We start from the raw sequence: 14,568 nt of genomic DNA, 5'->3' as shown, positions 1-14,568 counted from the left end.
AGGGCAGATAGCCTAGTACTATACTATGAAACTATGAAACTATAACTCTGGCAGCAATATTGCTAACGAGCTTAGGTTATTTGACTTAAAACTGTTTAAATTCAAGAAATTACAGCTGGAAATTTTATACCTATAGGAATGCATCCTCTGATGCCAAATACTGAAAGGTTTGCACAAGTGGAGGTTCCCCACTGGCATGATTCGTAACTCACCTTTCCACCATGAGTTATTACAGATTTTCAACCAGCAGAGCTGTGATTATCTTAAAGTTTTAATCAAACACTACAATGAAGACACGAACCATCTTAAAAGTGAATTATTGCCCTTGGAAACCCTTATTAAAGAAGACACGGATTTTCCTCTTTACAAATATGATTACAGTAGTATTTTTGTGAGTACTGAAAACACTTTAATCAAACTTAGAGAAACTAAAAAGAAGAAATTGGAATGGTATAGGAGGGACTATAGTAATGGGACTGCATATCCCCTCCCACCCAGTATTAATGTTCAAACTTTCACATTTGAATGAAATAGGGGATGTGTCTGTTGTTGGTAGTGGGAGTGATTTGAATAACTCTAGCACATCCCATTCAAGAGCTCACATGAACAATTCTGAGACTGTTAATAAACCAGTTAGATGTAGTGAATGTCAAATAAAGTGAACAGATGGTAACAGCCAATCATCTCAGCAGGATTTTCAGTCTGGCAGGAAAATGAACCAATCAAAATCGAAAGGCGGATTTTACAGCAATTGACATCAGAGGAGGAACAACAAATGACACAGATGATGACACCTGAGGGCAACCCTGTCTTTGAATTTGGTTTTCCAGAATGAATCTGTCCATATGTATTAACTAACTCAACTGGGGATTTTAAAATATTCAGCTACACGGATTTTGAGGCTCCCTATGATTTGATTGAACTACTTTCTAAGGGCCTGTCTTTCGTTCCTATGAAACAAGCGGACATGGCCAACACTTTACTGGATTTAAAAACTTTCCTTCGTAGGTTAAATGTAACTATTCTTTTTGGGAATGGGACTGGTTCTAACAGCAACCTCAGTGTTTCCAGTGTGTTCAACCTGCCCTTGCTTAACACTCTGGGTTTTTTGAAAAACTATGTGAACTTGACATTAAATGTTTGTTAAATAATTCACTAGGAAGTGTTAATAAATCTAATGTATCTATGGCAGAATGTGATGCTTTGAATTTATTGAAGTCACAGAGAATACGTGTTTTAAAACCTGACAAGGGGGGAGGTTTAATTTTTATGAATGATAATGACTATGTTAAAAAGATGCTGCAGATCCTAAATACTGAAACATACTTAAAAGTATAACTAAATGAATTCAATGGTGCTTGTCAACAGGTAAAATCTCTGATTAATGATTTGTTTATTGACACAAGGATAGACCTGGACAATTTAACTACCTTAATATGGTGGCGCAGATTACCCTAGTCATATTTGGGCTTCCTAAGAGCCACAAGGATTTAATTCACCCCCATTCTGCCCTATTGTGAATGGAAGAAAATGCATGACTTATGCTTGTGCCAAATTTGTGGACCTTAAACTAAAGAAATATGTAATGCATGAAAACCAAATCTATCATGATTCTTGGGATTTTTTAGGTTCACTTGACACTCTGGAATTTGACAGAAACTCTAATTTGTTAACTATCGACGTCAAGGAACTCTATTCTGTCATCCCACAAGACCTCGGCATTAGTTGGGTAAGGGAATTCTTACTTAAAAAAGGTGCCCCAGGTGAGGAGATAGATTTGATCAAATATCTTATGGACATTGTTCTATCCAACAATTACCTTATATTTAATAGAAACTATTATCTACAGAAAACAGGGGTGGCGATGGGCTCTCCCTGCAGGGGGAGTTTTGCTAATTGTGTCATGGCCCACTGGGAGGGTGAGTTCCTCTTTAAAAACAATTTGTTTAGGGAGAAAGTACTTTGGTACATCCATTTTTTGCATGATATTTTTATCATACTAAAGGGCGATTATGCTGTAGCTTTAGCTTTTGTGGAACTCATTTCAGGTTCCACTTCTTTCCTTAAATTTACATTTGAATTCAGTGTGGACATCACTGCTTATTTAGATGTTTTGGTAAGAAAGGACAGAGTTAATAATAGGTATTTGGCCCAACTTTTTTGTAAGCCTACCTATTCTAATGCTTTCCTGTATTTTTGCGGCTCTCACGCCTTTCACCAGAAAAGGCCGTTATTAAAGGGCAGGTAGTGAGAGCTGCTAGAATGGTCAGTTTGGACACCAAATTTTTGGCAGAATGTGAGAATTTAATGGAAATGTTTATTAAAAGAGCATACCCTGGTTACTTGGTGGCTGAAATTATTACTGAGGTAGCTATGAAAAGAAGTTCAGGTTGGTTTAAACCTATTTTAAGTGGGAAACCCAAAGGGATCACCAGCTGACCTTCCTGATGGCCTGGATTGGAATATGGGCTATGGAATCACTGACTCAAAAAAAACATAATGAATAGGGACAGCTTTTTTTTTTTAATTTATTACAGATTTTCCCTTGATGCCAACTATTTGAGAGACATTTTGGTTAAAAACTGGGCAGTTTTGATAGAAGACCCATCAATTAGACAGAGGTTAACAAATAACCAGGGATTATTTTTAAACAAGGCAGGAATCTAAAGCCCATACTGGAGAAAAAATCATATTGGCATCCCTTAAATGCCAGAATGTGGAAATGTGGAGTTTATGGGAGTTTCCAATTCATTCTCTATTAATAATGGTATTTTTAAGATCATTAATAAATATAATTGTGATAGTGTTGATGTGATTTATGCTGCTAAATGTCAACTTTGCCCTGGTTTTTATATTGGGAAAACCGAAAGACATTTGAAACAAAGAGTTTATGAGCACCAATACAATATCAATAGTCAGAATATTACTAATGCTCTAGCCAAACATGTACTTGAAAATGTTGGACACCATTTTCTCTATTTTGCCATTGATCATGTTAAGAAAGACTTTAGGGTTGGCCCTTGCCCACTTCTCTTAGTGGAAAGAGAACTTTCCTGGCAACTTAGATTAAACACTTTTGTTTATCCAGGTCCGAATGACCAATGTTCTCTTAAAAGCATTTTGAAATTAAAATCTATGGAGAAGTAATTTAGTAATTTACAAATTTACACATGTATAACATATTTTTCTAGTGTTATACTATATGTGGGGGTATATATACTATGTTGTTTTTACATGTTACATTGTTTTAGATAATATATATTTTGCTGACTCTTTAAGCATTAATTGGGTTGATGATATCCTGAAAAGGCTCATGTTTTAAAAAACTGAATTATTTGCTTTTACTCTTTTGTCTGATGAAGTTCACACACTGACTGTGTACGAAAATGCTAACCTTTATCTGTGTATTTACATTTGTGTATTTATAAACATTTCTGGAGAAGACTCTTGTCTTTTTTGGTTTTGTCTTTTTTAGTTCAGCTGTTCTGTGTTCCTAGGTTCACCAGGAATTCCTTAGTAGCTGAGAATGGTTGTTCCACTGCAGGCACTCCACTGGTGACACCACAATCCCTGGCCATGTCTGCTGCTCTTCTGCATGCAGTGTTGATCATATCAGTAGCATGGTGTTGCACGTGCTCATATATCCTGCTCTGGTGACCAATAGCATTGACATTGCGAACCAGGTCAGCCCACAATGCTACCCACTCTTCCCTGATGGTCCTCCCCCTGGACAGCAGGACTTGGTGGTGTTGACGCAAGACATCCAGGACAGTGTCACTCTCTGCCTCTGTAGAAGGGACCCAGCATCAGGGATATATATTTCTTGAAAGACAACAAAATGAGAACACAGGCAATAGGATCACATACATGGGAGTATAGTATGTAGAGATACAGCAATAACAGATGGCTACCAGTAGTCACTGCTTGGTTACATATCTCTTATTCAACATCATGTAAACATAGTAAGGATGTAGATGTGAGTAGGATAGTAGCAGTAGGCATCTATTCCTCCTTGTGCCATGACAGATACTGTTGTATGATTTTTTTTAATTTAATTTAGTAATACACAACCAGCACAGCAGTCCATTAAGTTGTGGCCTGTAGGTGTAAACCCCACTTATAAAATTTAAAACCAGCAGTGCCACACAAATAGCAGTGTTGTATTACCACCATTATCAACGGGAAATATTCAGGAGGGTGGTATACCTAATTAACAAAGAGCATTCTACCTGAACGGTACTCTGGTTTCTCTGTAGGTGTGACACATGTGCAGATCAATGACATGTCATCAGTAGAGTTCCAAGAAAGGCTTACTACTGTAATCCCCATTCCTCCTAAATATATTGAAACATATGCATCATGTTGGAAACAAAATGGTTACATACCTGATGGAGTACAGTACTCCTCTGTTGAATGGTACAGATATATAAATGTTGTGCCAATGAGTTCACCCTGCAAAGTAACTGATACACAAGGTTTCCCTTAGCTAGCTGTTTGCTTTTTTAACATGGTTATGTATTAGCAAGTGATTGCCTCTGAACCAATCTGTGCTTCTGAAATTCTAATTACAGCCAACACAGCTGATTTGCAGTATAATCAACCCACTCCAATGCACCACTGACCAAGATATAAGGCCTCAATGTAGATTACAACCCCCTTCTCATATGCTGGGTTGGAAATTACTGGGGTACAGATACTACATCATGGCAGAGAGAATGTCTGCAGCAGCTACCTTTTGCATACAAATGTGTGTGCTACAGGCTGAAGATGAAGGTGATGCTGCAGGCAATAGGCAGAGGCAGAAAGGGTGACCACTTTGCAGGACAGCAAGCATTAAGAGTAAGTGTGAGACCTGTGGCAGCCTTGTTGTATAAGCAGAGCCAGATTGAGAGTACCTAGTCTACTGGGAAGTAAGGTATGTGCATCAGGTACATCTGTCAGCCAATGGTATCAGTAACACAACGCAAGGCAAAATGTTTGGTGTGTCCTAGAAAAAAGATAGGTGTACATGAGCCATGATGTCACTCAGACGGAAAACTGCCAAGTCACGTATTATGCCATGGTAGTCCCTTGTTAAGTGTGTGCTGGCACCCCTTGCATCTAGCTCAACATCCATATATGTATATTACTTGTGGAGCTGTGGCTGTCTGTAATGTCACCAGTAAAACATTGTGCGCTGCAGTGTGGTATTACTGAGCCACAGTTTCAGTACACACTTGAACAGCCTCTGAAAAGTCAGGCTACTGCATTACGTGACATTATCTGCACTGTATGATGTTGGAGTGGGTGAGAGTGGTCCTAGCTGTAGGCCTTTGCCCTCCATTATAGGGATGCAGACATTCCAACCGTACTGCTTTGGATAGGTTAATAGATGATGAGACAGACATACAGCTCACACTTTATAATACTGATGGCCACATACATGTATTTATATTGGTAGACACAGCTGTACTTGAACCCAGGACCGTGTGTACCATAAAGTAATGTTTTCAATGCATTTTACAGACTGAGCTACAGATTCACTGTTACAGCAGGTGAATTTTGATTATCATTCCACAGTTATCTGCTAAGTACTGCACTTAGATCTATTATGATGTGTATGGCTTTAGAGTGCTGTATTTGTATAACAGAGCCCCAGTTAAAATCCTATTTTCCATTAATGTTTTATCAAGTGTGTTTTGAGATGTTGTAGACATAATTGCAGGGTTAGCTGCTATAAGATACTTCACTTATATCTAAGCTTATGTGTGTGCCTTTATAGTGATGTATTTGTGTATTAGAGTGCCAATTACATACTATTTTTCTAGTAATCTCTTAGCTAATTTGCGAGGTGCGGTGTGATGTGCAGCACTGTTTAAACAAGCTCACTGATGTTTTGCTTAAAACAGCTGCATTCATTAGCAACTGCATGGCTTGGTGGGAAGATCCACTATTCTGCAGGTGTTGTGGGTTTGAAATAGGGTGCAGGTGTAGTTTTTGAATGTGATTAATATTGTTCCAAAAGCATATATCAACATAGCACTATTTAGCATTGCTAAGTGATGTGGCACGCTGTGCCATGTCATGCAAAAAATATTTAAAGAAAAGAAAAATGGTGATATAGGACAGTGGTGAAAAGAGGTGCAGGCAGGGGCAAAACATAATTACAGGCAGGTAGAGATGTGGAAGATGGGTATAGGACAGAACCATAGCTATCCATTTCTTCAACAGTAACAACTGTGCACTTTCACAGATTTTTTAGCTGAATTTGGACTGTCACCCCCTGAGAGGGGTGATGACAACATAATTGTATTGTCAAGCCAATTGGACCCAATTAAGTGTGTCCAGTGGACACTTGTGCAAAATGGAGAGCTATGTATGGGATGATTTTTTTTTGGGACAGGTGCCCATTTTTCTAAGGTGAGAGTAGATTACTGGGGAAAGGACATAGGTACATGTGGAGGAGGTAAGCTGGGAAGGTGAGGAAGTGTCTGCAAACAGACAAGGCAGACAAGACAGCAGACAGGGTTGGTATGTGACACAAGATGGTGGTGAACACCTTAGATGGGGACAGTGTTGTGGAATCTCAGTCCTATGAGCATCCACATGGTAGCAGTGCAATTCAAGTCCTCACCCATGGGATTGACAGCACTGCTCCTTTACTGCCACTGTGGTGGCAGTGGTGTAGGCTGGCATCCAAGGTGAGGCTGACCCATCAGGATGGCAAGCATGATCTCCATCCAGAGCAGATGTGCACCATCAGTTCAGTGGAGCACCCTGCACACCATACCTGGCAGTTCTTGACAGGTGACAGAATCACCCCTTCCACCTCTGCTCCCAGAGGGGGCCCAGCCCCAGCCTGTGGGGTGGAACCACCCAACATTGCAGGTATTGCAAGAGCAGCAGACAGGGCATCATCAGGCTGTGGCCAAGATGTGCTGAGCCCTGATGCCACAGCCGGGAGAGCCCAGGTAGGTGGATTGCCTGGAACTGGCCTACCTTGTCATGCTGTAGTCAATTAAATATAAACATGAGGTAAGATAAGTAATAACCAAACAAATGTTAGTATTAACATAATGGAAAAAATATTGATTACTCAAAATACATATTAAAGTATATTATGAGGAACACAACAATAAATAACATAGCAGTAAGTATGTTAACAGCAAACTAATATGAAATAACCCATAAGGGCAACATAACCTTTAGTTTAAAATAATATATTAATACCAAATCATAATAATAAATAACATTAATAAATTATAGGTTCATAGGTTCATAGCTTGGTACTAGGTTATCGGCCCTACAGCCTATACAAGCCTAGCCATAACAATTCCCTGACTATTTCTTCCTACAGTATTTACTTCCCTGGACCCCTGTCTGGCAGGATGACTGACGTGATCCCCGGGGTGAATTTCCTATCTCCCATCCAATCATCAAGGTTCCTTTTGAAGAGGGCCAAAGAGGCGCTCTGCTTGACATGTATGAGAAGTCTATTCCAGAGTCTGGGGAGTCTCTGGGTCAGGAACCTATCCCTTCAGCATGTTTTGTTCATTGTGATGACAAGGTTTAGATCCCTGGAGCATGTGTCTCTGAGGGATTGGGATTTCTTTAAGTGTAGCATGTCCAACAGCTCTGGGATTGACATGGCTTTGTATGTTAAGTAGAGATCGCCTCTGAGTAGACGATATGAGACAGAGCATAGGTGGAATTTTTTTAGATGGTCAGCATAGGCCATCTGCTTTAGGCATGTGATTCTTTTAGTGAGGTATTTCTGTGGCCTTTCCAGTTGTTGGAAATGTCTTGAGAGGTACATACCAAATGGGGCATTGTATTCTATAATGGGTCTAATGGATGAGTACAGTGGGACAATGACCTCCTTTTTTCTGGATGAAAAGCCCTTAGTGATGAGGTGTGCCACATAGAAGGCTTTCCTGACTGTTGTGGCAATGTGGTTGTCGAAGGTGAGACCACTGTCCACCTGTGTCCCTAAGTCTCTTATCACACTTTCGGTGTTTAGTGTACTGCCACCTATGTGGTAATTCACGGGGATAACTACATTTCTTGGCAGTGAGCTTGAGCCCATGGCTCTGGCACCAATCATCTGTTTCTGTAAGGCCCTTTTGTAGAATCTCCACATTATTTGGGGATTCAGTAATGGCTCCCAGTTTGCAGTCATCTGCTAACTTTGTTAGAGAGTCCCTTAGTGTTGGCCTGTACTTCAGAGAAGTAGATGCCAAACAAGAATGGTCCCAGGACTGAACCTTGAGGTACTCCACTTGTCACTTGTCTGGAGCTGGATTTGGAGTCGGCTACTTTTGCAGTGTGGGTTCTGTCATTAAGCCATTTGGCAACCCATCGAGTGAAGTAGGGATTAATGCCCAGCTTAGTAAGTTTATCTATGATTCCAGAGTGGGGGATGGTGTTGAAGGCCTTGGCGAGGTCCAGATAGACTGTGTGGACCGCCCTACCTTTGTCCACAGCTCTGGAGACTGATTCAAAGAAGTCAGGTTCAGGAGACAAAATCGACCCTTCACGAACCCAAACTGCATGGGGTCCAGTGTTTGAAGGTTGCCAATGTCTTTGTTTATAAATTCCATGATAATACATTCCATGGCCTTGCAGATCAGGCTCGTCATACTGATGGGGCAGTAGTTTCTGGGATCAAAGGTGGATCCCCCCTTGTGGAGTGGGATAACTGTAGCTGTGCTCCACTCAGTGGGCACGACGTCTGAGGTGAGGCTATGATTAAACATGACACTTAGATGAGGTGCCAGTTCATTTTGTAGTTCATGCAGTACACAGCCTTGGATGTCATCTGGTCCCATGGATGCTGTATTCTTAGCTTTGAAGAGTGCATTTGTTTACCTGTGTGGCCATTATTACTGGAATTTGGCAATCTTTTGGTATTGAGATGGGCCCTTTAGGAGACGAAAGGGGGGGGTGAAGTTTGCACTGAATCCATCTGCCAGGATATTGGAAATATCCTTGTGATCAGTATATTTAATGCCATTCTGTTGTAGCTCAAAGCAGATCTGAGCATTGCCATTTAGATTCTTGACATACTTATAGAATGCCTTGTGGTTGTCTTTGGAATCTTTGGCAATTTTATTTTCGTAACTAGCTTTGGAGGATTTTATGAGGGATCTTAGCTTCTTACTAAGGCTGGTAAGGGAGATTTTTGGATCCTGGGATTTTCCTCTTTTCTGCAACAGTTTCTTCCTTTTATTGTAAAGTTTGTTTATGGCAAGGGACCACCAGATTTGCTTCCTTTTATTTGGAGGAGAGCATTTTGGTTCTATTGGGGATGGCATGATTCATGCATGAGTGGATATGCTCGTACAGTGCCTTAGTGCAAGATTTAGCAGTCGAACTTTCAGTTCCCATCTGCATGGGTGTCATGATGTTTGTCACTTCTGACTTGAGTAGCATGAAGTTGGCTTTGGAGAAGTTTTTTTATGTAGGTTTCCTTATTGGGGTGTGGGGGTGGGATGTGGATGTCAAGGGTGATTAGCTTATGGTCAGACCTGACCACCGAGGGGGTGACCATAGGTCTGGAGCATTGATTTCCCATGTTGGTAATGACCAGGTCTAGGATATTGGAGCCCCTGGTGGGACTAAGGATTAGTTGATCCAGGGTGTTGGTATCTGTGAATTCCAAGAACCACTTGGCAAAGGTGTTGGTACACGAGTAGTTTTCCCAGTTAATGGCAGAGTAGTTGAAATCACCCAGTATTAGGGTGTTTGGCTGTATCTTAATATTTTCCAGTATGTTTAGAAAGGTGTAGTGAGAATCTTGGGGCATGATGGGGGATCTGTAGCAAGCTACAGTTTGGATTGCAGTCTTACCTAGTGTTTGTTGCACCTGGAGAATTTTAGATGCATTGTGTTGGGCAACTAGCCTGGTGTTGTGAATATCCTTGGTGAATATGGACACTCCTCCACCTTTAGTGTTTTGGTCCTAGTTTGTTGACCGAAAAGGGTGGTAAGAGTTGTAGCCTGGTATTGCAGGGGTGCTCTCCGGAGCCTTGAACCAGGTCTCAGTTACTGCACAGATATCGATGCTCTCCATTTTTAGGAGTGCCTCAAGAGTGCACATTTTGAGGTTTAGGCTTCTAGTATTGAATAGCATTACCTTCAGAATTTGCATGCTTGTATCCGTTATGTCTGTCCTTTGAACTTTGCCTAAAAAAGGCACTATAGGGGTGGCAAGAGCCTTAGCCAGTAACCTGAATTCCAGGGGTGACAGGTGCAGACCATCTCTGGCAAAGCATCGTGGTCTGTCAATCATGTCATCCCAGGCAGACATATATACTGAATCCCCTTTGAATGACACCAGAAGCTTAGCCAATTGTTGAAGTTAATCATTTTGTCCTTATACTGTGGTATCATTCTGGGTGAAGGCAGGATGTTACTCAGGGCTAGCGTCATACGTGCCTGGGCCACATAATCCGAGAGCTCTTCCATGTCTCTTTTCATGTAGTCCAGGGAGGTACGTCTCAAGTCATTCACTCCAACATGGACAATGACAGAGTCATATTTGTACTTGTTGTGGATTGACTTGAGCGCATGTGTTATGTGGCGGATCTTGGCACATGACAGGCAGGTGACTGTGATTTTCTCCTTGTTCAGCCTGGTGAGTGGGACATCAGTGTGCCTTACTATAGAGTCACCTATTACTAAAGTTTTGGGTACATTGTCTTGCCTTAGGGGCTGTTGTTGAGTGGCACAGTGGTGTTGTGAGCTATGTGACACTTTGGTTGTCATTGGTGTTTGTTTGCATTCCATCTTCGGAGGTCATTGTTGCTTGGGCAGGTTAATGTTATGGGCCTCCACATATGTGGGTTTAGTGTTGCTATGTGTGGGTGTTGGTGATGTGGGTTTAGTAGGGCTATGTGTTGCTTGAGGTGTAGTGCGGGTGTTAACCTTCTCCTCTTGACTGTCTAGCACAATCTTGGGTGGAGAGAACTTTGTTCCAGTTTGGCTATGTAATTGCATCTCTCACAGGTTGTAGTGTTGGGTGGTAGGAGGAGAGAATTGTCTGTGTACATGAGGCAATTGCTGCATTGCTCCTGTATGCCCAGATTTACCAGGTGGACAGGAGAAGTCACTGGAAGCTGACCCTTCGATATGCCTGGTTTGATGCTTTTTTTTTTTTTTTTTTTTTTGTAAATTACAAGAGCTGCTTTCCCTCACCTTAGCAAGGTACTTTGCAATTATAGGCTGTTTAGTTTTATTTATTTATTTATTTTACTTTATATTTTTTTACTGGGAAAGTCTGACTGGGCACATGTCCTTTTTCAGCAGAAGACCGGGGAGAAATGCTCCAGAAATAAAGCACATAGTAAACAATGGTTGGATAACATAATTAGAGTAACAGTAATTATTTCAAAAGACAGTTACTGAGCGAATACCAAACAAATTATAGAGGTATGCGGGTGTAGACTTATAATGGATATATACATACAATTATGCACGGTTAACAAAAAACCTTCCAATAGTGGTTAAATATCACTAGTAAGGAGGGTTGGGAGAAACTTATTGATAGAGTGGATAAGAAGAATGAGGTAACCAGGGGAGTTGCAAGTGAAGAGCCATGAATTTGTAAGGTGTGTTTTTAGGAGTTTTTCAAGTTCTATTTTGAAGTATTAGCCACTAGTGAGTTAGGTAGGTTATTCCACAATTTGGAAATATAGTTGGAAAAAAAGATTCTCCTGCTGAGTTTTTTAGCTTTAGTGACTTGTAGAAGTAGTTTGTTGCTAGAGCACATGATCTTGAAGTGGAATAGGGTTGAATGATATCATTGAAGGCAGGGATTTTTTCTGATTGATAGAGTATTTTATGGGCAAATGTTAGTTGATTAAAGTGAAGGAGTTGGGGGAGTTCAAGCCACTTGAGTTGTTTAAGTGATATACAGTGATGAGACTTGTGTGAGGCATTAGTGGCAAACTTGGAGATTTTATTGTAGCAGGCTTTGAGTTTGGCAAAGTCGGATTTGTGGAGGTTGGTTAAGATGGGGGAGGCACATAAGAGAGTCGACAACAGGTGTGTTCTAGCAAAAGTAACTTTTGTACTGTTTGTTAGAAATTTGTTATTTCTATATAGGAGGCCAAGTTTATTGTGGATTTTTTTAATGGTTTGGGCTATATGACTCACATTTCAGGTTATTGTCAATTACAACACCTAGCAATTTGATTTTGGTTGTCGGGGTGATTATTGTTTTATTTTTGGAGAAGATATGGAATATTGGGGACGGCGAGGTAGTCCTAGTTGGGCAGAAGAGAAGAAGTATTTGTTTTATTGGGATTTAGAATGAGTTGAGAGTTGGCCAACCAAGTTTCAACAGATAAGAAGAAATTTGGACAAGGATATGAAGGTCTTTGAGGGAGGAGGCTGAGCAGATCAGTGTAGAGTCTTCGGTGTACTGTACCACTGAGGCATGGAGTGAAGCAGAATGAAGTTGATTGGTGAAGAGAGAAAATAGAAGGGGTCCAAGGAGGGAACCTTGTGAGACCCCTAAGGTGATTGGAAGAAGGGGTAAAAGGCATTGTTGCCATTGGACGGCCTGCTGACACCCTGCTAGGTAACTTTGGAACCAAGTAATATCAGGGTTCCTGAAGTTTAAGGTGGAGAGAACATTGATGAGTTTACTGTGGTTGACCATGTCAGTGGCCTTGGACAGGTCCAGGAATATGACTGATATAGGCCATTGTTTCTGTGCTGTTAACTGTGCTTGTAAAGGACATTAGTGCTGTGGTGGTACTGTGAGAGGGATGAAACCATGCTTGGTATGGGATAGGAGTTTATGTGTAAGAATGTGATCCATAAGTTGGGTATGTATGACCCTTTCAAGTATTTTGGATAGAGGGGAAAGAATGGCAATTGGGCAATAGGTGGTTAGTTCAGTAGTGCTACCTCCTTTATGTTATGGTAGAATGTGGGAGATTTTCCATATAACAGGGTCCTGTGTTTCAAATATTGATCTGTTTATGGGTATGGCTACTCAGTATGTGATAGCTTCTGCTGCAATTTGCAGGTATTTAGCATGGAGATTATTAGCAGCTAAGGTAGTTGGCTTAAGTTTTTTAGTAATTTTTTGATGATATTAATGAATACTGGGTTTAATGTAAATTGGTTGAGGCTATTATGTAGATGTGTATTATTATAGTCTGAGATAGGAGAGGTGGGGTTGGAATTGGTCTGAGTGTTTGCAAGAGGTTGGATGGATTCTGTAAAGTAGTTATTAAACTGAGTTGCTATGTTACCAGAACTGTTAGCTATTTTTGGAGTGGGAGTAGTTGCTTTACCTGGCTGTAGTATATTGTTAATTGCAACCCAGAACTTTTGTGGATTATTTTGATGTTTAGTCTGAATGTTTTGGTAGAAGGTGCAATTGTTTAATTTGACTTTTTTTTTTTTTGCTTTATTTCGAAGTTCTAGGAAGGTTTGTTTGGTAATGTTGGATTTGTTTTTATGGAACTGTTCCCAGGCCTTATCTCTGGCTTTGAGTAGGGATCTGGTTTCTTTGGTTAGCCAGGGTGCATAGTTTGATCTCACTCTAATGAAAGGAGCATCATGGTGGCTCAGTGTATCTAGAAAGGTGGAGTTGAAGGAGAGCATGGCTTTTTCCAAGGGCAGTTGTTTGAGATGTTCCCAGTTACAGCTTTTTAGGGCAGAGATAAACCTATCTGGATCAAAGTATTTTTTGTTTCTGATTATACAGACAGAGGTTTGGTAAGTTTGATGAGTGTGGTTTCTTAGGAGAAATGTTGGGTTATGGTCGCTCAGGGTGTCAGGGAGACAGCCTGAGTGGGATGACAGATTAAGATTGTTTAAGTAAAATCCAGTCAAGCATGGATTGATGCTTGGAGGTTTTATCAGTCTTAGTGGGAGATGTGATGAGTTGAGTGAAGCCATAAAAGTTAACATGGGATGTAGGGTTTGGAGAGGAACAAAGGAACCAATCAATATTAAAGTCACCCATCAAGATAGCTTCTTGTGGTAGAGACTTGGAAGTCCATTGTAGTAGCTTTTCCAGTGTGGCGATACTGTTGCCTGGTGGAATATATCCACCTATGATGTTAAGGTGTTTGTTGGGGTTAATTGTTAACTTAGAAAATATTAATTTGGCATTTTCAAAGTCAGGGATGGTTAGGCCAAGGAGATTAAGTGTAAGGTGGTCTTTGAACACAATTGCTACTCCCCACCACTTTTGTTTATCCTTTCTTTGTGTAGAATACTGTATCCTGGGGCAGTGATTTCATTACTGCTGATATCTGGTTTAAGCCATGTCTCTGTTAATCTTATAATATTGGAGAAATAGTGTGACAGTAGGGTATGTAGGTCGTGGATTTTGTTAGCTATGCTTCTTACATTCATGTTAAGGAGAATAAGGGAATATTTGTTTTGTTGGTGGAGTATAGCACAGTTTGATTGTAATGAGCTGGGTCCTAGACTGTAAGTGGGGAGTGGGACCAGGATTAGGGTGTATGTCCTCTGAGAGGCTTAACTGTTTAATTATGTGCAGAAGGAGTTTGGAGAGCTTATACTGGAGTTTAGTGTGTCTATGAGAGACTGGAGAAGCAGTTT

This window comes from Protopterus annectens, chromosome 6.part0, assembly GCF_019279795.1.
Source record: "Protopterus annectens isolate FY-2018-M chromosome 6.part0, PAN1.0, whole genome shotgun sequence".
Lineage (NCBI taxonomy): Eukaryota > Metazoa > Chordata > Ceratodontiformes > Protopteridae > Protopterus > Protopterus annectens.
The sequence above is the reverse complement of the archived record's forward strand: the minus strand, read 5'-3'. Positions refer to the sequence as shown.